The following is a 22,643-nucleotide window of genomic DNA, read 5'->3' as shown; positions in this document are numbered from 1 at the left end:
CCTGTGAAAATGGTAACTTAAATCATGAAATCTCTACAATTATTTTCTTCACAAAATAGAAATAAGCGTGCTGCCACATTTACTGTTGGTTTGTTTGTTTTATAATTATAAACTTGATCAGTGACAATACAAAAATACAAAACCTCCTGCATCTGCTTTGTGAAGAAAGCCCCAGATTATTTCCATCTTGAGATCTCCAAGTATTTCTACTGTCCAAGACACTATACTTTGGCTTAACAATTAGTGATTTTACAGAGCTTTTACTAAATAGTTGATTTTTACTACTGTAACACAGGCAAAATAGTATTGAACTTTCATTTATTGGAGGTATGTTAGAAAACAGAATTGTTAACACCTACATCAAAAGTTAGATTTCAAGCTTTGCTGCAATTTTAGTTGAGAAAACACTTTTCTCTAAAACCTGGAACATACAATTGCTAAATAATTTGGAAAGTATATGATACCACAGATGTCACTGAAACTTTGGTTCAATGAAATACTGCTATTTCATGGATATTGGCCTTGAAACTTTGGCATACAAATGTAAAATTCTGTTTCTAACAGTAAGACTGTTAGATATCAAGAGTGAAACATTAAACAAATATCTTAGAAATATATGTCTGCACATATAAAAGTGATCACTATTCAAAGAGTCCAGACAAAATGCAAGGTGAAAAATAACTGACACATCATTGCTGCTAAAAGTAAAGCCTATTATATCCTTTCTCTTACAACTTGAGCACATGTCTAGAAAAAAATGTACATAATTTTTTTTCATGCAGATGTTTCCAAGTAGGATTTAAACACTGAACATTTCACTTTCCTGTTTCTTGTTTAGTGAGCAGAAATAGACTGCTTTAAAAGAAGAAGCATTCAATCCAAGCAGAAGACAAGTGAATTCATGTTCTTCAAACAAAGTTCTTAGTCTGAATAAAGGAAAAAGTTTAATCACATTGCTCGCTTAAGCCTGCATAATTAAGAAATATTTCTGGACAGGAGCTTTGCAAATGATCGTTTTAATACTTGTATGAAACTAAGGTGACCTAAACAAAGAGGCCTTTTTTCTGTGTAGATGTCTTTTTTCATTAAAAACAGGCCTTCCAGTTCAAGACCTGTAGCGTGAAGGAAAATATGCTGTTGTTGCTCAAACTTTATACACTATTTGTTTAAGACTTAATCCCTCTGAGCTGTCAAAACACAACCTTTCAGCAGTTCAAAACTTTAACCAAAAAAAAAAAAAAAAACCAAAACAAAAACCAACCAACCACATTCACAAACACCTTCGGCCTCACAAGAGGAGACCTGGTTTGTATCAGAGCTGCACAAAATCCTTTTGCAATGGACAATTCTCTTACACAGCTGATAGCCAGCCTAAAATCACCACCACCAATGTCCCCCAACATACTCATTACAGAGACAACACTGCAAGCTTGAAAGTCCTTGCAGATGAGCATTTATATTTTAGTTTAGCATCAAACATTTCTACTGTGCACTTTGGCCTGGCACTGGTACCTGTGGGTACCACTGTGAGTGGCAGAGAGGGGCTCTCCACTCAGGGCAGGCAACACACAAACAGCCCTTCCCCTCCTATTCCCAGCAAAGCAGGGACAGGGAAGATGAAGGTCCCCAGTACTGACCCCTACCACTAAAATGTATGTGCACACACAATCCAGGCCCCCGTGCTCCCTCCCCACCATACGGGTTGCCTTGTTTAGCCACCATTAGCGGGAGTCTATGGTTGCTTGTGCAATTACCACCTCACCAGGATGTTGGGCTAAGCCACATTTCTCCACTCTGCTCTAGTCTCAGCTCAAACAGCTGATGCAACAACAGAGAAACGGCACCTGAACTGAGTTATAAATTATTTTCAGCAGAAAACATTCCGTTCTAGATTCCAGCTACAAAGTACTATGTCGAGCAAATTATTACATCTTCTCATAGATGCCCAAGAACCTAAAAATGTCTCTACCTAAGCCACACCAGAGCAGTTCCATTTCTGCCCTGCACTGGCTCATTTACATCTGTAAAAAGTATCTTTTACAATCAGATCTAGACAACCACTGCTAATGACTCACTGAAGCACCATTACTAATCTGGGATTTATGCCATCATTTTTTCAGTCAAGACTGATTAAAGAGATTTGGCAATATTGCAAACATAATTCAGCATCTCTGGCACTGTTTAGAAAACTGTGATCACAGCTTCACATGTATTAAGACTAGTGGCCATCTGCAAAATTTCATGCTAATGCATCTAAAGAACATATCCTTAGCCAGCCATTTAAACTGGGTGAAAAAGATGGGTGGGAAAAGAAGGTAAGATCCAACAGAGTATGATTAAGTAAATATCTTGTTCTAGAGAGGCTAAAACTCTGGCATTAAAAATAGATAATCTACGCAATGTCATCTCAAGTGTTGCATACACTTTTCATAAAACCAAAATATTCTTATATTAACAACAAACTGAAAAAAAAAAAAGACTTCTATTAAAAATACAGACAACTGGTTTTGAGACATCACACCTCAAAACAATAATTATTTAAACATGTTACCAAACTGCAACAATGTTTCTCCCCCACACGTGCCTTTCAACTTTGCCTGAAATCAGTACTTCAACAACAGGAGCAAACCCACATCGCTTCAAGCATTCTCCTGGCACCAAGAAATGGAAGCAGGGCATAAAGCTAATTAAGAGTGCAATATTAAAAGCTGTGGTATCAGCAAAGTGAAGGTGCAGACAGCAGCAGATTTTCTGTGACTCTTTACTAGATAACTTGTCTCTACTTCCATCTGAAAGCCAACATCTAGTGCTCTGAGTATGGAAATTCAGTTTTAAGTCTGGAGGTTGAACTGCTGCCAGCAACAGATTCAGATTCAAGCAGATGGAAGAGAGAAACTCCAGCTCCGACAGGTAGGGACTGCTGCTGCTATGTGGAGCTACACTTTCATTTGGTACATTTTCACACAGTTGTTAACCAAATCCTTTTCAGAGGAAAAGTAGGCCAATCAGCCTGACAGTATCACATTTCCAAAGCCTTCCAACAGGTCCCTCTCATTATTCCCCTGACCACCACATTTTCCACTAAAAATCACAGGGACATCACAGACCTCCAACTCCAGCTTCATGTCCCTCCTTTTCTCCAGAGGAGACCGCTCCCTTACTATTCATCTTACGAACTTGCTCATCACGTGTCATTTCAAGGATTTCCACGCTGGCCATTACTGCCAGGAACACTTCTCTTTTTGAGCCTAGACCCTGCCCCTATTTCCACCCTTGCTAGCACCAAATACTCAATGCTGAGGAGAAACTAAGCACCCAATAAATGCAATGTCATACACATTCATCAGTACCAAAATATCACTGTCAAATGTAAATGTGACAGAAGAGGCGGTCTCTGGGAAAGGACTTTTTTGAGCATCTGAAGCACACTGAGCTAGAATATCAGGCCTGAACAGCATATGGCAGAGTTTCTTAGTGTAAAATTGGAGGGACAAGAGCAGCACACATGCCTGAAAGGCAACATGGAAAATGGCTTTAGCTGGGCTGTCACAAGAAGAGAAAGGTTATCAACCCTGCTGGTATTTTGATAAAAATGAGCACATGCTATATACACACACAAGCACAGTCACCTTTTCGCACACAAATCTTCACTAAATGTTATTTAAGAATATTCAAATGAATGCCCAAAACCATGTAAAAAAACAACAAAACAAAACTACCTGACCGTAAAAAGGAAATATGTAGCTTTATCTTCCTTTTCAACCTTCAGCTACCTCCCCCATTACCTTACTCACAATGTCTGCTCTCAGCCCCGTGCAACACGTCATTTAGGAGAAAACCAGGTCTACACCCAGCACACATACCACAACAGGAAAGCACAAATATATCCTGCATCATGACACCTCATTCCTGTCTGCAAACAGTAACCTCAGGCAAACGCAAGACTCTATTACAAAGTGCCTCCACTAAAAAAAGCAACCAAAACAATCTTTTCCCTACAGTTACCCACCTGCACAATGCCTTTAAATACTATTAACCAAACCATTCCTCAACACACACCCATTCACCTTGTTAAAGGGGTGCAACAGCTGTTCAAAAGTAAACAGAGAGGCAAGCGACCAGATGGGGAAGGGGGCTGACTTCCATTTGAGAGCCTGGGAAGGCTTTCGCTTCAGGAAGGACAGGAAACAGCTCTTCAGAGGCAGAGGCTGTTCCTCTGACCAGAACCAACCATCATGCTGCCTAGTCTAGAGGGGGACAGAGGAGTTTCTTACTCATGGGATGTTACCCTCTTAATCTGGGTTCAGTAGGAAACAAAAAACCTTTTACATCCAATATGCCATGGCACTCAGACCTACCAGACAGAAAGGACTACAAGCTAACATTTTAGCAACGCATCAAAGTTCCAGCGCAAACGCACAACAGCCACATGAGTCCCACCTTAAGAAACATCCTAAACCAGCGTTCAGTCAGAAGTAAAGAGCTGTTCTTTGGGCCAAGAGAGAAGAAACTGGTATGTATCTTGCTGCTGATGGAAACAGGAAAGCTGAGATCACGACTGTGGATTACTGACAACAGGATAACAAGCCATTTCTTTGGTGTCAATGGCTTGTTGAAGACATAGTCAATTGGGCAACCATAGTTTTATTCCTAAGTCACCTCTCTTCCTCTCTGGAAATTAACTACATTTGCATGTCTTTCTACCCACAGGGTAACCATTAAAGAAGTTTTTATATTAATCAGCATCACTAAGATCAAAGCATCTGAGACACAGTATTTTAGGATAATCATGCAAAGTGAAATGTTATTTCTATCTGTATCAACTGCTATTAATAGTTTTCTTTAATTTAGTTATCTGTAGCAGTCAACATGGGAACCTCATGTTTCACTTTCTGCCTTTCTTTTTTCCTGTTACGCTTTAGGAGGCTGATTCAGAAAATACAGGAAATTCTATCACTTAGGAATTCTACACAGCCTCTGTACTAGACCCTCTAATTCACACAGTGCCTTGAAGGTATTCCTTTCAAGCATTTGTTCAGTATTTTGAACATTCGTGCAGAGGGCTGCTTCTCCTTTCATTTTCTTTCTGAGAAATGCAAATCTCCAATTTTTAGACTTTTGGGTGATTTCAGTTTCTGACTGCTAATTCTGTGAATTCAGTAATACCAAAGTTCCCTCAGAGTTCACTGTTCCTCTTCCTTGGTTTTTTTCTTGGGTTTTTTTGTTTGTTTTGTTTTTTCAAGCCTTGCTTCTCACAGTTCTCTAAATTATGCTCTCATAATCTTTGACCATAAATCTAGAGGGTCTTTCATCATCTCCTCCCCATCAGCTGCATCATAAAAATAATGACAGGTAAATTATATTTTCCCTATCTTCTCCATAAATGAATGTAAAGGTATTTAAAAGTCTGTTTGCCTACAACTCATAAATATGGCTTTTCCTAATCCTGTCAAACTTTCACAGAGAGCTCATGCCTCTCAACTTGTGCTCTGCAAGTACCCTTTCTGTTCAGGTATATCTCTTGCCACCTTCATGGCTTCACCACTTCAAACGGTATCAGTTCTAGTCTAATCCTAATCTGCAAGCCTAACTGCAGCAAAAAAGGACCACTGAAAAAAAAAATCCCCACTACCTTCTACTTATAGACCTAATGCATATTTTCTTTTTTATTCTCCGAGCTCTTGACACTTTTAGGTGAACCGAAGCTCTTCTCCTTCCAGAGCCACACATTACCCTCCCTAGAGGCGTATGTGTTCATGGGCTCTCCATCCCAGATGCTAAACAATAAACCAAAAAAAGGGCAAGAATATAGATTTTTTTTTTACGACTTCTTGCGTCCTCCAGTCCTTAGACATCACAGTTTAAATTAGGCCAACCGTTGGCAAGGTCTAACTTATGTATCTCAGTAGCAGGCCCCAGATGGAAATTACTGGGGTACACTGTGCTCTCAGAACCTCAGAATGCTTCTGAGAGGGCACTCATCACAACAGGGAGGGTCAGAGTACTGGCTACAGGAGCAGCCTGAAAGTAAATGCTTCCCATGAAACATTTGGCTCAAAACCTCTACTTCAGAGACTGTGTAGCTCCTGATACTGCTCTGCTGCAGAAACACCATAAAATGGACTTGTTTGCATTTCACTAACCTTTCACTTTGTAGATGTTCCAGGTAGATACAATACACACAAATATGATGTCGGCACCAAACTGGCACTCTGTGCGGAGTTTTGCACCATGAATCCCTAAGGCAGTCAACCATATACAATTACACAAATCCAGACATAATTAGAAGCCTATATAAAGGGTGGGGATTTGCCCATCCTCATAACTACTCTGAAGGGCCTCAGTGAAACACAGATGTTTAGAAGAATCTCCAACAATTATTCCCTCAGGAATCACTGGTCCTTCTGATCATTTTACACAAGTCTCACAACACCCAGCCTTCTCCTGAAAGTCTCAGGTCCTTGAAGCGTGTATTACACATAAGAAAGACAAAACCTTTCACCTTATCACTATCAGACTAGAGCCTGGAAACATACCTTACAAGTCAACTCATAAAGAGGGAAGGATGCATGTTAGACCTTCAGTACCACTGACACAAAAAATTTAAAGACACAAGTGTTTCCAGGAAGAGCAGCCTGTAAGGCGACCATGCAGCATGCTATTTTACTCTATATTAGTGATGGAGACCATCAAGATTGGGAGCTACCTAAGAACTCCCAAAGCTGGGAGAAAAATATGAGGTCTATGGCAGGATTATTTCAACAACCCTCACAATTCTGAAGGCTTCCTGTGATTTCCAAACATCCAAGGTTGACAATACTACTGCCACATAAGTTCCCTGACATCTTTTTTTAACTGCCGCATGCAAAAGTGAGGCTTCACGACCTCCTCTGTTCTAGAGACAATTACTCATGACCTTACTTTACTGGAGACATGACCACCATGGCTTCTCCTGAAAGAACCTTTCACTGGATTCTCACAACCTGTTTCAAATAACTGTTTCCCCTTCCCTCCTATCATCAGCTGCCTGTCTCAAATGCAAATTTCTGGAGCAGGAAGTAGGAGGGAGAAAAAGGTGCACTTACAGCAAAGTAAATTTCTACCCTCAGGAGCACCCTTGCAGAAGAACTACTGTACCACTGTGACTCTCTCCAGCCCCTACCTGTCAGACGTGGTGTGGAAGGGAAGGCAGGTTCCAATGGTAACTCCTGGGATGAACTATCCTGTTCATATATATGTCAGTGGAGAGGACTGTGTTGCTGGCTTCTTTCTTCACACGGCAAAAGACACCCCAGGAGCAAATATTTTGGGGATTTTAATGCTCCAAAGCTAGACGAGAGATGTTCAAAGCAACCCTGGACTGCTACAGCAAGATGGTAATACAACAGGACACTACTGTTCCAAGAGTAAGAACTAACGTAGTACTTTCCGAGGTGCAGCACCCTGAGATAACTCTGAGGTAAGGGAAACCAGGGGGGAACTTGCTTTTATCCCTTCAGAGCAACAGAAAGGAAACAGAACAAGGATGCAACCTAAGAGAACCACAGAAATAAAGAATTTTTATTCCTATGCCAGGTCTTTAGCCCCTGAAACATCTAGATGAGACATGACATTCACATAACAAAACAGCAGAAGTTTTCACTGCTCTTCCTGAGAAGGGATATCTCACTAGAAAAACACTGATCCTCACAATTCATTCCCCATTGTCTCCCCACATACCTGCTTTCTGCTGGGACTGAAGAGCAGTGTTTTTAGAGCAGCTCTCAAAAGTCTCCCTGTGCTTAGCAGCTACTCTAATTGCTGAGTTTCTTCTACACAACAGAGCAGAAGCCTCCACTACACCAGCGTCTCTTCTCCCAGGGCGGTATTATCCTGTTGAGAAGTAACAGGCATAATGCAGTCACTGAAAAGCGGCACAGTTCACATACAAAGAGCCAACAGTGAGCCTGTGATGACTTCTAATGGCTTCATTTACATCTCACCAGTCCATTTTCAGCAGCATGCTTCCTTTACCTACAAGATTTTAATACAGTTGCTCAGTTCACATCCAAGTCTGCAAGGTACTGAAGTTCCCAGTTCCTGACAGCACCTGGACACTTACTGCTCTACTGTAACTGGGCTACTTAGGCTATACAAGAGAACTGCTAATTATCTCATGTAAGCATGTTCATTCAACATATTAACTAGACATTTAATCTGAAGTGTTCTCAAAATTGAATAGAGCACACACATCCAAAACTCTCCTTGCAGATTCACTCATTATAGAAGCTTTCACATAGATTTCTTGACTGACTGTTCTGCTGTGCTCTCTTTTTATAGAGTCTATAACCTTCTGGTCATAACAGATTACTTGCTCCCAGCTGGAAAGCCTCTTGGGAACACAGAACAGTAACCTACCGTTAATATATTAAGTACAGAACATTTCAGACACCGTGACGCAGAAATCACAAAGATAGAAAGCTATGTGAGAACCTGATGTAGAATTAACAAGGCCTGTTCCATATCCATCTCTAGCTCAAGAGAAGCAGTAAATCTACAGATCACGTTGGAAGCCTGTGGCTCAGGCACCGCTCCTGTAGCCGCTGGTACTTCTACCAGAAATACAGTTCTTACTGATACTTCTTGGAAAGGGTAATTTTACTAAAATATAGATTGGGTCAAACCAACAGGAAAAAATAACTATTCCTGGGTAATCTGTTCTTGCCAAAAGAAACATACTGTCAAAAAGATTCAGTCAGAGCATATGTAGTTTTCTCAACTCTTATATTCTTTGTAAGATGAAGTCTGTCTATTACTTGAAAAAAAACCCTAAGTAATGCAGACAACTTAGATGGCAGTACCCATACGTTCTGAGTTAGTGCTCAATAAATGCTTCCTCACAGTTGTTTGGGAAAGGTACATTGCCTGGGGAGAGAAATAGTTTTGATATATATCATATATACGAAGATGCAAGTCAACATTTCCACCATTCTTACTAAAAGGGGAAGAGTAGGAAAGTCTCTGGCTACATTGAAAGCAGTTCCTTGCTATGCAAGATTTCCCCCATTTTCTAACAGACAAGTCATTTAGATGCCATCACTAGTCCCACATTGTTTTAAAACCTCTTATATGCCACTGCATGCCAAACATGATGCTGTTGTGTCACTGCACAACAGCTGAGACACAGAGGATCATACGAAGTGAATTAACACTTTGTGAAGCACTTTCTAATCCTTCAGCAAGAGAGAAGCAATCAGAAGGTGGGACCAGTAGCATCACCACCCATAACTATGGCTGTTCAACTCCACTTCTTAAAAGACTGTTTTCAGTGGCTTACATTTTCCCAAAGTGTGTGCCCAGAAATTTTTCATGCTGAGTGTTTGCCTCAGACTGATTTTTAAAGAATAATCACTAGCTTCAGCTAAAACAGTTCAGCTGCTGCCAAGAATAAGGGCTAAAGGAACAATGTTTTGCATAAATTTAAAAAAACAAAAAAAACTGGCAGTCTTTCCCTTCTACCCAAATTCTTTTAAAAATCACAGTAAACACAGATCCTGTAGAGATTCACTCACAACTAAAATCTCCAAAGATTCCAAAAAACTGAGTACTCCTGATTTCCAAAGGTGACCTAAGCGCACATGCACTGCCCTATAAGCAGGCTCACTGCTCCAGCCCATGGGGTTCAGAAAACAGTTTCTTTTAATAAACATTCAACATCAGTTTGGTTGAACATTGAACTGGGCCAACAGACCTTGTATCTCAGGACAAACCTTCGGGACTATGAAAGAAATATCAAATTCAAAAGCATGGGGAAAAACAACGAAACCAAAGGAGCAGAGGAAGGAGTAATAGATCTGAAGAGCAATACTGGTGAAGTTGGCTTAAAGAAAACGAAGGTGTCAAAAGACCAGGACTGAAGTTTGGGGGTAGAAATAAAGTCAGAAATTACTTGGCTGGGAGGAATCATTGCAATAAAGAGCTGAGGAACAGACAGGTATAGGCAGATCAAAGACACTGGAGAAGCAGCATCAGCAGGAAACCCAAGGCAGGCAGCCTAAGCTGATGCAAGGAGGCTGGTAACCAGCTGTGGGAATGGGAGAGATACTGGACGCAGACTTCAAGGGAGAACCAGCCTTCTTCTGCAGAAAGAATAAAGTATCAACTAGCTTGGGATGTCCGACTCAAGACATTCCATGATTCAACTTTGGAAGTATACAGTCTTTTACGTAACATATGAAGAAATAGCTGGGAGGGCTTAGCAGTTCTGTAAAACTGAAACTGGATCTTAAATCAGGCATCCAAACCCAGAAATATTGACCAATGGCAAAAGCACAATTTTTAAAGACTTGCCTTGCACCACACAGGAACTGCGGGGAGCGGTAGGGTTGTGTCCCAGGCCTCCAGAAGGATGCAGCTCTCACTTAGAAAACCACCTTGTCCTGCTCCTCCTTCAATCCCCCCTGTTTTGATCACTGTACAACTTCCAATTTCTGCAACAAATAAAGCTGTTACACTCACTGATGTCCTTGACTGCATGGTTCATCCCCACATTAGGCCCCTCCTGTGCATTAAATACAACACAGAGGAGCAGATCACCTAAGTAAAGTTTCAGCGTAATTGGAACCCATGAGGCCAAACTGTGGTTACATGGACTGATCTTTTAAGTCAGCTATTGTGTCAGCAGGGTAGGTCACTTGTGGTTTAAAATACTGTCTTCCGGCCTATAACCATCTTGTTTGTCTGGGGCAGCACTGCTTCGCATTCAGCATGGAACCAATAATGCCAAACACTTCCACGCTTCTGCCAATCCCAGAAATTGTGAGAGATGATTCACCCACACTTTGGGAGCAATAGTTATGACGACTAGAAAACCTCAAGGACCATGTTCATCCATGTTTCTAGAAGTATGCAACTGGACAGCAGAGCAAGTTCACAAGCGCACAGGGAGTTAAGTTTGTCACTCAAGGCTACCTCCTAGCTTTCGGCTGTGCACTGACTTTTAAACATGGCTAGACATACGTGACTTTTCTACTGACAGTATTATCTACTGGTCTCGTATTAATTGTTGCTATATCTGTCTGTGTGATACTGTACAATTTTAAACTTTAAAAAGTGACCCATAAAAACTGGAAGGGTTAAGATACCCACAGCATAATTCTCTTGTGCAGACGATGTCCGTACTCACAAAGCACCTGAGAAATGCTCTACAGATTTCTGGACCTGGACAGGAAGACTCATCCCAGATTTTTCATTTTATACATAGCATCTTCCACAAGACAATACACAAGCACCTTTTTAAAAACAAATGCTGTAATCTTCAGTAAATTCTGACATTTTCAGAACTGCTATCAAAATTAACAATGTTCTAATACTTACCGCTTTATGGTAAAAATATAACCAAAAAGTGGCACACACTGAGCTAGGCAAGTAGCTCTGGTGACTGAAGATATTACCACGCTGCTGTTCAAGTTTATGGCCTCCCAAGCAAAGTCACTGGACCAGATTGAGTGGACCGCTCTTCAGAAATGTCAAACCAACAGTTTAAATTAAGCCACTGAACTTTGCACTAGAGTTGCTGAAGTGCAGGCACACATTTCTTTCCACCTGCCCTGCTGTGGGAGGCACAGTAATTTTCAGCCGAGTGAATGTTAAAAGTAGCTACAGGATCAAAAGAACCGTTCGTGGCAAGACAAGACAAAACACCGCAAGATGCACAGAGAAATCCAGGTGGATAACGGGGGTGGGGTGGGGGGGTGGGGCGCATATCATGAGAGGGTCTACCAATAACTACTTCATTCTGAGCAACACTCAAAAAAACCTCAAGTTGTTTTTCTAAAGAGCACTAGAACAATTAGAGGCTTAGCAACCTAAGAAAAACTACTCCCTTAATACCGGTCATCACAGAGACAACGCAGAAAAAGAACAGCACAGATTCCAAGCAGGCAAGTATTTTTAAGACACCTTATACAAAGCAATTTAATTCTGAAGTCTTATTATAAGTCTTAAAGACTGGACAATTCTTGAAAATTTCTTCTAAAGCCTGAAACCGCACTTCAGACTGCAAGGGTTAAGGCTTAAACAAACACAAACCAGAATTACAGAAAGATCCAATGCCTAACCCTAGCAGTAAGTCCAGCAGTAAGTCCAGCACTGCACTTTCCCCAACACAACAGATTTAGTGACAGAGAATGAGTGGAAGAACAAATCCTCAGCAAATCTAGTATGCTCTGTGCCTCCGCTGTTTACCTTAAAGACTTGTCCTACTCATCGCAAGGAGAAATTCCAAGCATCAAATTCTTTCTAAGCACAGCTCATTTTGCTTGTAAGTGCTTCTGTAACTGCAAGGAAGTTATGGAAACCTCAGTGATACAGCTGGGTACCGCCTGGTAAAACAGCTGCTCGAACACAGAATTAACCTGGACTTCTTAGCCTTGTAAAAAAGGAAGAAACTGGGCATTTGCAAGGCATTCGCAGGCACTGATTATATTTATAGAATTCTGTACAGTTTGCTACACTGCAGCAAGGGTATCTTAGCTGTAAACTGCCCCAAGGAATTGAGGCGTGCAGTTTCTGAAGATTTGCAACATCTGTACATAGACGCTTCCTGTAATTAGTCATATCTTGGAAAGAATAACTATTCTTATAAAAGTTTAGAGGGATGGTAAAAAATATTATTTTCTCAAGCAAGCGGGCTTGCTTATTGGGAAGACAGCATAGAACAGAGAGCTGAGGTTGCACATGGAATCTTATTTCCATACTTCTTGCATGTGAGAGCAGACAACCCCAGCTTCTCTAAAGCATCCAGCAATGGCAGTCAGCAGCACACAAACCCCGTACCGGGCCCTTGTCTGCAGGTTCTCACTCAGAGCAGCACGGCCCCTCGTGCTTCCCATATGTTTGGGTCCAGGATGCATATGCCAGGGAAGCCCAGCTCTAAAGCCTAGCCCCTGCTTTTGCATTCTCCCCAGGCACACACCAGCTGGAGGTACAGGTACAGAAACATTTTTTGCAGAAACTACAGTTTTGAAGTGCTCCACCGGAGAGTGCTATGAACATAGATCAGAAACACACCGCGTGCATTTTTCTATCACTCTCCTCTTTCCCCTGTGGGCCACCTACTCTCTCATCCTCCCTGCTCTTCCCTTCATGTCCCCCCTCTATATGTACACTCCTTTTCTCCCATGCCTCTTACTCCCTTTCACCTCGCTCAGTTATCTCCTCCACAAAATCTGTTCTGCCTGCAACAAGCTGGAAGAATACAGCTGTATTTCGACAGCGTCGCCTCTCACACAGCAGGCTTCTCCGTCAGCATGGCAAGAGCGGTAGGCCACAAACAAGATGCAGGCCTTAATGAAAAATACAAGACTATCAAAGGGGTTATACTCCCACAAGTGGGCCAAGTCTACACCTAACAGCTCACGGATGTCTTTTTCAAAATACCATTTTGAAGTTATTTCATGTAAGGTCTTAGTGGTATCTCACTGCTGTATGTCGTGAGCACTTTCAGTGAATACAGATGCACATGTTCACTCCATAAGCTGCGCAGAAAGTCTCCTACATCCAAGATCAAGACCTGAACTTGCCTGAATATCAGGGGGGAAACTGTTACCCTCCCGTATTTCATCAAGATGATTTTAGCCAAGTTCGGATGTACCTTGGTACTTTAATCCCCCTATTTACTCTTCATTGCATATTTGGTAAAAATACCATAAAATTCACACTCAGTGGAAGTATAAACAGCCAGGGATAGCCTTCTTGCTGAGTGAATACACTTTATTACAGCTTTTAAACGTTGTTTTCAAGAAGGGCTAACATATTTCTGCAGTGCTGGCACCTCCCTTCCTCTGTGAGACAGAAGAGTGGCTGGCTCAGTGGGCTGACAGAAGTGGCAGCTCAACATCCACCTGTGCTGACAGATGCAACATCCTTAACCCCAGTTTCTGAAACAGGGAAAATACAGCAGCAACTGCTGGGGAAGTCTGGGGAGTTCACCTTCTGTTATCTACTGCACACCTCCCTCACCACAAGCCATACAAACCACAAAAGCTGGCTATGACCCTACCACATCCCTGCGCAGCCCAGACACATGCCCTCCTCTCAGTCAGGTCCCTAATTTATAAATGCCCCTGTTATATTCCTTACTTCACTTGGTCCACACTTCGTTCTCAACCTGCTTTGCCACGGTTCTTCCTTGGTTTTGCCTCGCACACTGCCAATCTGTGGCGACACTTCCCCTACAGTAACCGGAGTGCTGCAGAGAACGCAACATGGGAAGCAAAGGAAGGAGAGCAGTGGCAGCAGGAAGCAGCTGTGAAGTGGGAAAAGGAAAATCCTCCTAACCACAAGTCAGAAGAATCAACTTCATCTATAGTAAAGAGCTTATCATATTAGGTTAAGCAGCAAAAGGTATGATTTAAACACATTTGAGGCTATGCCTATCTCTCTGACAGACGTGGACACTCCAAAGCTTTCTTCTTCCAAGGTCAACATTTTTCAACAGCGTTTCTGCAAAGGATGTCTGTTTGAGATTTAGGTAGATAACCCAACAATAGAGAGGAAATCCAGTTTGTCAGAAAAGAAACAGGATGGGAAGTGACAAGCAGAAGCAAAAAGCGCGTAAGAGAGCTCTGAGCTACGCTGCCTGCATTATTTATCTCCTCTCTCTCTTCAAGGACAACAGGTAGAGGTTTCAAACTTCATCTCCAAGCAAGGCAATGGCTCCCCACATACTGGAAAGAAACACGGAAGTTTTTCCAACAAGTAATCTACAAAGTGGGTCCAAGAGGTAGTCTTATATTCTAAAGGTGTATTTTATGTACTAGCAATTAGGTAATGAAAATTTGCTGTAACAAAGTACATGCCAGAAGCCTTAATTAAATCTTAACAATGAAACGAAAACCAAAAAGGGGTCCCTGGCCTTCTTATTTTCCTTCCTAATTCCAGTACAATAATATGGAGATTAAGGAGCCCAGAACATACAGGAAACAGAGCACCCATTTCACTCCACAGGGAGAACTTCTTCCATTTAACACAGCACCTGTGCAACCAGACTGGACTTAAACAGGTCTGAGAGACCACTGAGGATGTCCAACCTTCCATATATCTGAGATCTGAAGACTGAAAATTCTACTGCCCTACTAGGGGTACAGGCTTCTGTCTCAGCTGACAGCAAGCAAGACAAGTAAACTTCTGCAGAGGTCACTGTCTTCAGTAACAGAACCAAACGCCCTCTGAAGATCACACAGCTCTTTTGCCACATTTTGGCAGGGACTGTTTCTCCATGGATCCCTACAAGCTACCACCCACTACAGATTAAGTCAAAATTAGCTGATTAAAAATAAATTAAATCACAGGTAAAGTTGTCATGTTTCAAGAAAAATGTATATAGCCTAGATAGAGATACTTGAAAACAGCACTGAAATCACGAGCTGGTAACAGCTTGGTACTGCCAGCAGAGAGCAGTGAATAAAAGAGGTCACACCCACCTCAAAGTTTGGAAAGTGCCAGAACTTCTAAATTTAAGAATACCAAATTTAAAGTTCTTGCCAAAAATACATGTATGTCGCACCCCACCCTCCCATTTGTTCCTGCCTAACATTTGCACCGAGAGTCAGACAGATAGACCTGTGAAAAAAATTGGCAAGATACTGCATTTTCTGAGTTCCTAGAAGCAAGACAGCCCGTTGAAATAAAATCTTCAGAAGCAGGACAAAAACTTAGTTAAGTTTTTAAATGAAGAGTCTTTGAAAAAAAGCATTAGCAAATGGTGGTTCCTCGAGGGGAAACTAATAATCATGCTTTCAGGACAACAGGGTTCTGCTACCTCATCTCCCTTGCTTTAGAGTTTGAGGACATACAAACACAGAAGTGTCTCTGCTTCTGTTGCTTGAAAAGTAACCCAGCAAGACCTTCCCAGCTGGCTCTTTACTGCCAACATAGACAAGTTCAATACTACAGACTTCTGCAGAAATAATCATATTGGTCTGCAGATGAAGAGCTACTGGCAACATAGTCCAGACAAAAGCCCCTGTACCATCTATGTAGTCCATGCTGAGCACTAACCTGCATATGTTGGCTTTACTCCTTGTATGGAGGAACATGTACACCCCTGGGACAAAGCTGCAACTTCATTCTTACACTGCTCCATCAAAGCCACGTGAAACGGATGATGGTGCACCTGTACTGCAAAGGCAGGGCAAAAGCATTTCTACTGTAACTCACTACCATAATCTAGCTTAATTCATGGGCAAAAATCTGAAATATGCACCAAACTAAACATACAATCTGTTGCCTTTTAAGACTTCTCTACACCGGGAAGGCATCGTAAAAGCCAATCTGGAACAACTTAAGGGAGGTTAAATGTTCTTAAGCATCCCGTCACTTCCCGCTGCACACTCTGCTCGCCAGGTTCTGCTCTCCGATTCCTATTCCTCGAAGGTCAGCATCGCCGCCGGAGCAGCACTGCTGAGCGAGCCCGGCCGCACCACACGCCACCGGGCCGCAGTGGCTCTGCCCTTCGCTTTTTCAGATTCCCGCTGGCGACCCCGAGCGCGCAGCTCCCCCAGCACGGGGCCTGCTGCGCCCCCAGCGCGCCCGCGACCCCCCACTGCCACAGCGCGCAGGTGCGGCGGGCGCAGCGCTGCTCACGGGCCCCGCCGCCCCGCGCCGCTCCCCGCCGCGCCGCCCAGGCACCGCCGCACCGCCCGGCCGCGGGCCACCCTGCCGCCGCGGGGACGGGTCTGGGGGCGCGGAGCCCGCCGGCCGCTGCGCCACACGCCCAGAGCACAAAGCCGGGCGAGCAGCGCCCGGGCTAGCGCCGGAAGGCGCAGATCTCGTAAAAACATCTGGGCGCGGGACCGCACAGGAGCTTTCAAGCACACAGCCCCCCGAATCACATATTAAAAGCAACATCATCCCTTCGCCTTTTTTCTTTTTTTTTTTGGTTTTTTTTTTGACGTCTCCCTCTCGCATCTCCTCCCGAGACCGCTGTCCGTGCGCCCCGCCTCACACACGGCGGCCGGGCCCGGCCCGGCTCAGGCGGGGGCTCAGGACGCACCTTCACCGGCGGCGAGGCCGCAGCCGCAGCCCCCTGGCGCCCCCCGACAAAGCCACCACAGCGATGGCCGAGACCGCGCGACGGCACGAAGCACAGCGGGGGCCGGGGCCGCCCCAAGATGGGGGCTCGGCGGTGCGCGCCCGGGACGCCCCCAGCGGCGGCGCCCCCCGCCCAACGGCCGCCCCCCCGCGCGCTGTCAGCGGCGCTCCCCGCCTCGGCCTTGAGAGCCCCGCCGGCCCCGGCCCCCGCCGCGCTCCCTCCCGCTCCGGCCCCCTCCTCGCAGCGCAGCGCAGCGCAGCGCGGCGCGGCAGCCCCCGGCCGGAGCCCCCCGGCTGCCCCTCGCTCACCTCCGCCGCCCCGGCTCGCCGGGCCCCGCCCCGCGGCAGCCCCCGGCCCCGCACCCCGGCGGCCCGTTGCGCGCCGGCGCCCGCCCGCTCGTGACGGCACCGGGGGCGGCGGCCCCGCCCCGCCCCTCCGCGCCGCGGGGGGCGGGCAGGGAGGGTGGCAGCGGCACGGCCCTCCCGCCGGGGCTGGGCGCCGCCGGCTTCCAGCACGCCTCCCGTTACCGAGGCCGGCCCCCGCTTCTGCGTGCGCCGCCACCGCCGGCTGCGGGGACCCCCGAGACGGAGGCCGGGCGTCGCCCCTATCCCCGTCTGCCGGCAGGACCCGCGGACCCCGAGAAGGAGAACGTCACGGCTGCGGGACGCGCCCCCACCGCGGCCATGAAGTTTCAGCCGTACCCCGCGCGGTGCCCGCCGTGTTTTTCCCTTTTCTAACAGCGCGCTTCCTCCGCTCACCCGCACCCGCGCCCCCTCGGGGGCTGCACCGCAGCGGGCTCAGCCCGCTACATCTCTTGAAACTGCTGTACAGCCCGAGTCTGGGCCCCTTCGCTTCATTTCTACACCATTGCTATCCGGGGGGGATTTAACTTGCTCCAGGCGTCTCCGGTGTCATTTGAAAGAAAGTAAGAAGAGGGCACCGCCCGCCTCTGGCTCATTCCATTATTTTTCGCACGGTGCACAAACACCAAGACGACGACAGGTTACTCACAAGCTACGCTGTGAGAACTCCCAGGAGGTAGGAGGGGCTCCCACGTGCCACAAACACACTGCAGTGGGATATTACCAGGCGCACACAGACACGCTCCTTTGGATTCCTCCAGCCAGCCGCGCATGACCTGCAGGACTGCTGCCAAGTACCAGCCGAGCCAGCCCCAGCACCGCTCTAGTGCAAGAATTTTAATTGGCCTGTTGCACTTCCCCAATGCTGGGAGCTGCCAGCTCAAATCTTCAATATGATCCGAATTTGGGTGGAAAAGCCAGGCGATGCAGCTTTAATTTTTCACTTTTCTGCCACCTGTCACTGGTGAAATTCCATGCAAGCACTCCTGCTTCAAAATCACACAGAACCATAAGCTATTTTTAACATTTATCTTTGGTCATAGTTTAGCACAAAGTTAATGAACCATGCCGTGTTTTTAAACAAAATGGAGACAAAATAGGAGTTCCTTTGCATACTGTGCAAGCTGAAAGCCATCCTCATAAAAATACTTGGCTAGAAAGCAAGCAGACACTGTCACTAGCACCCTTCAATTTTAATACAGAGCTTGACAGCATTAAGCACATTAAACACTGTAGTTTATTTGTAGCTGATGACAACGTTCATCATCATCAATCAAACCACAGCCTTTTAAAGACAACGGGCTTGGACAACTCCCCACCAGGGATCCTGAAAGAACAATGTTTCCTACTGATGTTCACATAGCATCAGTGAATCAAAACAGCACCAAAACCCAACGGATGGGAAGGGCGTGTACATTGCCCCAGCATTGAAGGAAGATGCGGAGAACCACATTATTTATAGGCAGAGCACTGAGAGTTACCCAGGGCAAAGTAAGAGAAAAGCCAGTGGGGCACAAATGCATAGGGAAGGCAGGTTTTTAATTTACCTGATTTTCTTGTAAGATTATAGATTTGTTTGATTTAAGAAAACCTACGCAACAAACCTCAAAAACTGTCAGAGGGGAGTTGTTTTGGAGTAGAGATACTTGAAGAACTGCCCTGGGACCATTACCAGGTATAAGCAGATTCAACATCTTCCTCAAAGATGTGGAAGCATGTATAAATTCACTGCTGATTGTATTTGCGGACAACACAAAAGCTGGCACTGTGGTAAACAAAACAATCGGGACCAGCTGATAAAGCATTATGTTAAAAAATTATTTTTTTTGTCGCCAAATCTCAGGTTATAAATCCAGGAAAAGAACAAAAAGCCATACCTTGAACACTTGGAAAACAGCAAAGTGAAAAACTACTGACTCCAGGAAAGGCTCTGGAGTCATAATGGATAAAGAACTGAAGACAAGATCCCAACTTAATGCTTTGTCAAAGTGTGACATGCATCTTGGAAGCACAGTCAACAGTGTACAAAGAAAGAGGAGATTTTACCTATATGTAGATCACTGAAAAAAAAACGTAACAGGGGGTTATGTCCTTAAAAGAAGATTACAAATTTGTGAGGGGACTAAGGAAGACAGGCATAACACAAGATTTTAGGAAGTCAATCTATACATTTAATCAAAAAATATTAGACACACATTTTTATTTTTATTTCATTATTATTTTTTAGTTTTAAATGCATACCCAGCAGGAAAATACAAGATACTGCTGACCTGTCTTGCAGAGCAATCCCTTCCCCTTCTTCTGTTAGTGAAAGCTGAAGTCAAATTCTAATCACAAGACAGACACGCGCTTTTAACAGAAGATTACTAGCTGCTGAAATATACTAACAAAAGAAAACAATTACATTTTATGCCCTTTCCAAGGGCTAACACCTTCCTCTAGCATAAAAACCTTCACAGGAGGTCAGACTAGACAAAGGGTGTCAAACTGCCTTACCCTGTCTTACCTTAACTGCTAATATAAAGCAGGGACACTCCACCAGATGTCCAGTCTCAGTCAATAAAGGGCTTTATGCGGTCTCTGCCTTTATATTAAGTAATGCAAAAATTTACCCATCTGATTATCGAACCCCTCAGCACACTGTCTATTCACCCTCATATTCCTCAGTATGCCAGCAATCCAACAACCTGTAACAGATTTCTTCCCACTCAGATTTAAAAAAACATCCTGCTATAGCCAAGACAGAGGGACAGGTGATACAGAACCAAAAGCCTGAGACCAGCAATAGCAATAATAACAAATTATTAGACCTGTGTGACCTGTGTACAAGAACGACTTCAAAACTTCCTCCACCAAAAAAGCCTCAAAAATTCCTGCCATATATTGATAGAAAGCATCTGTATTCCTCATCCTTCATGATAATGAAGGACAACACAATACAATTTTACAGTAACAAAGTTTAGCATTAGAACTCAGGAATTACCAGCCAATTTCTATATTCGCTTCTTTTCCCTAGCTCCTTTTAAACTAACAATAGCGATATTGCAAAAATAGGTTTGGGTATCTTGTTCTAAATCACAGAGATTAGCTTGTATCCTTTCCTCTGTTACTAAAAATCTTTTAAGAAATTATCCCCTTCCATTTCACTGCAGCCCATTAGGACCTACAGGCAAAGAAAGAGCACGGCACGTGAAAGCTTTCATCAGGGCAAACACACCTCAGCTTGACATAAAAATATTATTTCAATGTTTATCTATTAAAATAATTATTACTTGAAATATATCACCTGCTACTGACATCCTTAAGGAGCTATTAAAATGCCAATCTTGTTGCTTCTTCTCCTTTCAGTGTTTAAGGGCATTATTAATCAGCCTACTGTACAACCTGAAAATAAAGCAGAGTCTATGTCAAGAAGCTGCTCTCCATGTTTACAGAATTTTCTTCTACAGAGCGTCAACCAAGACATTGTGAGGCATACCACTTACAGAAATAACTGGTTAATAATTTTCTGAAGATATCTGCAGCAAAGCCATCCAGAGACAGATAATTCAGCATGAACATTTGGAAGAAAAAGGAGAAAGGATCTTAAGGCTTCTGGTTACCACACTGTCAACTACAGTTTATGACAGAAACTGAACTGCCATGCCCCTCAGCTTTAGACAACAAGATATGTATTTAGAACACACACGCGTATCCTAAATGACCACACACCAAGTGACAAGGCAGCCTGAGTACTTGTGAAATTCTTCATGCCAACAAAGCTGCTACTGTTCTAAGTTTTCCAACCAAAGGCTTAAATGGATCCTGCTTGCCACCTACATTTTGTGACACTTAGCCCTCTCCTGAAGAGCAGGTGTCAGCCTAGTTTGTTCCAGGCTTCCACCAAAATAATAGTAATTTTTAAAGTTTGCTTTGGAAAAAACCATTATCATCCAACCAGCTCCTCCCCAGAGACTTAAAAGTGAAGAGAGAATACACAACCAATTTCTTATGCCAACCAGGGAATAATGAAGTTCTTTGTAATACAAATGCACACATTCCAAAAGCAGAAAAGCTTTCAAAAGTATTTTTTTTTAAATGGATGTTCTGTCTTTCCTTTTAAGAGGTATAACTTAAATAATAAATGCATGCATACTTGTTAAACACCAACCACTTTCACTTTTTAATATACCTACACATGGGTCTTTAAATAGATTCTGCTTAAACTACATGCTTATAGCTCGTAATGAAAGAATAAAGTTAAGGACCAAAAAAAATTTTAAACCAGAGTAAATGACTATGGCCTATTTTTTATCACAATAAGCACGCCAGTAGTTCTACAACATGCATTTACAGCTATGTAAGTAGAAACGTGTTTGTAGGAGTGGACCACGGAGAGAACATGTTAGGTGATGAAACTACATGTAGTAACACAGACAGGTCCTAATGCTGACAGCGCCACAGTCTGCAACGTGAATCTCAACAGCATTCAGCACCCTTTGACTCTGCCAGGATTTAAACAAATGGGAGAAGTGAGAGCAGCAGTGAAAGGTTTTTGCAGACTGCACCCTGTACTTAACATGAATTATTATTAGCAATGCATATATTTGTGATCCTAAAACCAGCAAGAGCCTTTTGGCACGATTCAACCTTTTGTCCTCAGCAGTTCAATTTCACAGATTCAAATACATTGCATGTTCAGTCTTACAAAATCTACCATAGTCTAGAAATATATATGTATTTTTTTTAACAAAAGCCAGTGATATAGCACAAGGTGTGAGACTTAAAAATATCAACACATTCAAATAAAAACATTTTGTGCATTAGGAAAAATGCCAAAATTATAATACACAAATTCATAGTACCTAGGGCTTTCCATTAACAAAACAAATTCTTTTTCACACAAGAAACATTCATAGCTCTCAAGCAGGACAGTACTCAAAATCCCAAGGCAATTATATAGTCCTTTTTAGACAGAATATTATGTTACACAATACTGGACTTGAACAATGAGAGTCTCTCAAGCAAGTCAGTATTTTGATACATATTATATGTATTTTTATACTGTCCTGGATAGCCTAGTGAACCCTTAGGAAGTTTCAACACTAAGATTCTATTTGCTCAAATAATACATGTATTCTGTTAAATCAATTATTAAATCCTTAAATGTCCAACAGCAAACACTGTGTTTAATTTTAACACTTGATCTCCACTAGATAAAGCCAATT

The 22,643-nt window shown here is 43.4% G+C and overlaps 1 protein-coding gene across 2 annotated transcripts in view; it reads right to left on the bottom strand.

Annotated features, from left to right (window-relative positions):
- The window catches only part of INPP4A (inositol polyphosphate-4-phosphatase type I A), a 131,070-nt gene extending 113,630 nt beyond the window's left edge, over positions 1 to 17,440 (bottom strand). Inside the window, exon 1 of one of the 2 annotated variants that reach the window (XM_056329885.1) lies at positions 17,383 to 17,440. The gene's annotated coding sequence lies outside the window, so the exon portion shown is untranslated. Of the gene's footprint in view, positions 1 to 7,719; positions 7,896 to 17,382 lie in introns of those variants that run through there. The other variant, XM_056329884.1, reaches the window with a different exon arrangement.
- Between the last annotated feature and the right edge of the window lie 5,203 nt (positions 17,441 to 22,643).

This window comes from Falco biarmicus, chromosome 2 (genome assembly GCF_023638135.1).
Source record: "Falco biarmicus isolate bFalBia1 chromosome 2, bFalBia1.pri, whole genome shotgun sequence".
In the NCBI taxonomy this organism is placed as follows: domain Eukaryota; kingdom Metazoa; phylum Chordata; class Aves; order Falconiformes; family Falconidae; genus Falco; species Falco biarmicus.
Note: the sequence above shows the minus strand (reverse complement) of the source record. Positions and strands in the feature narration are given on the sequence as shown.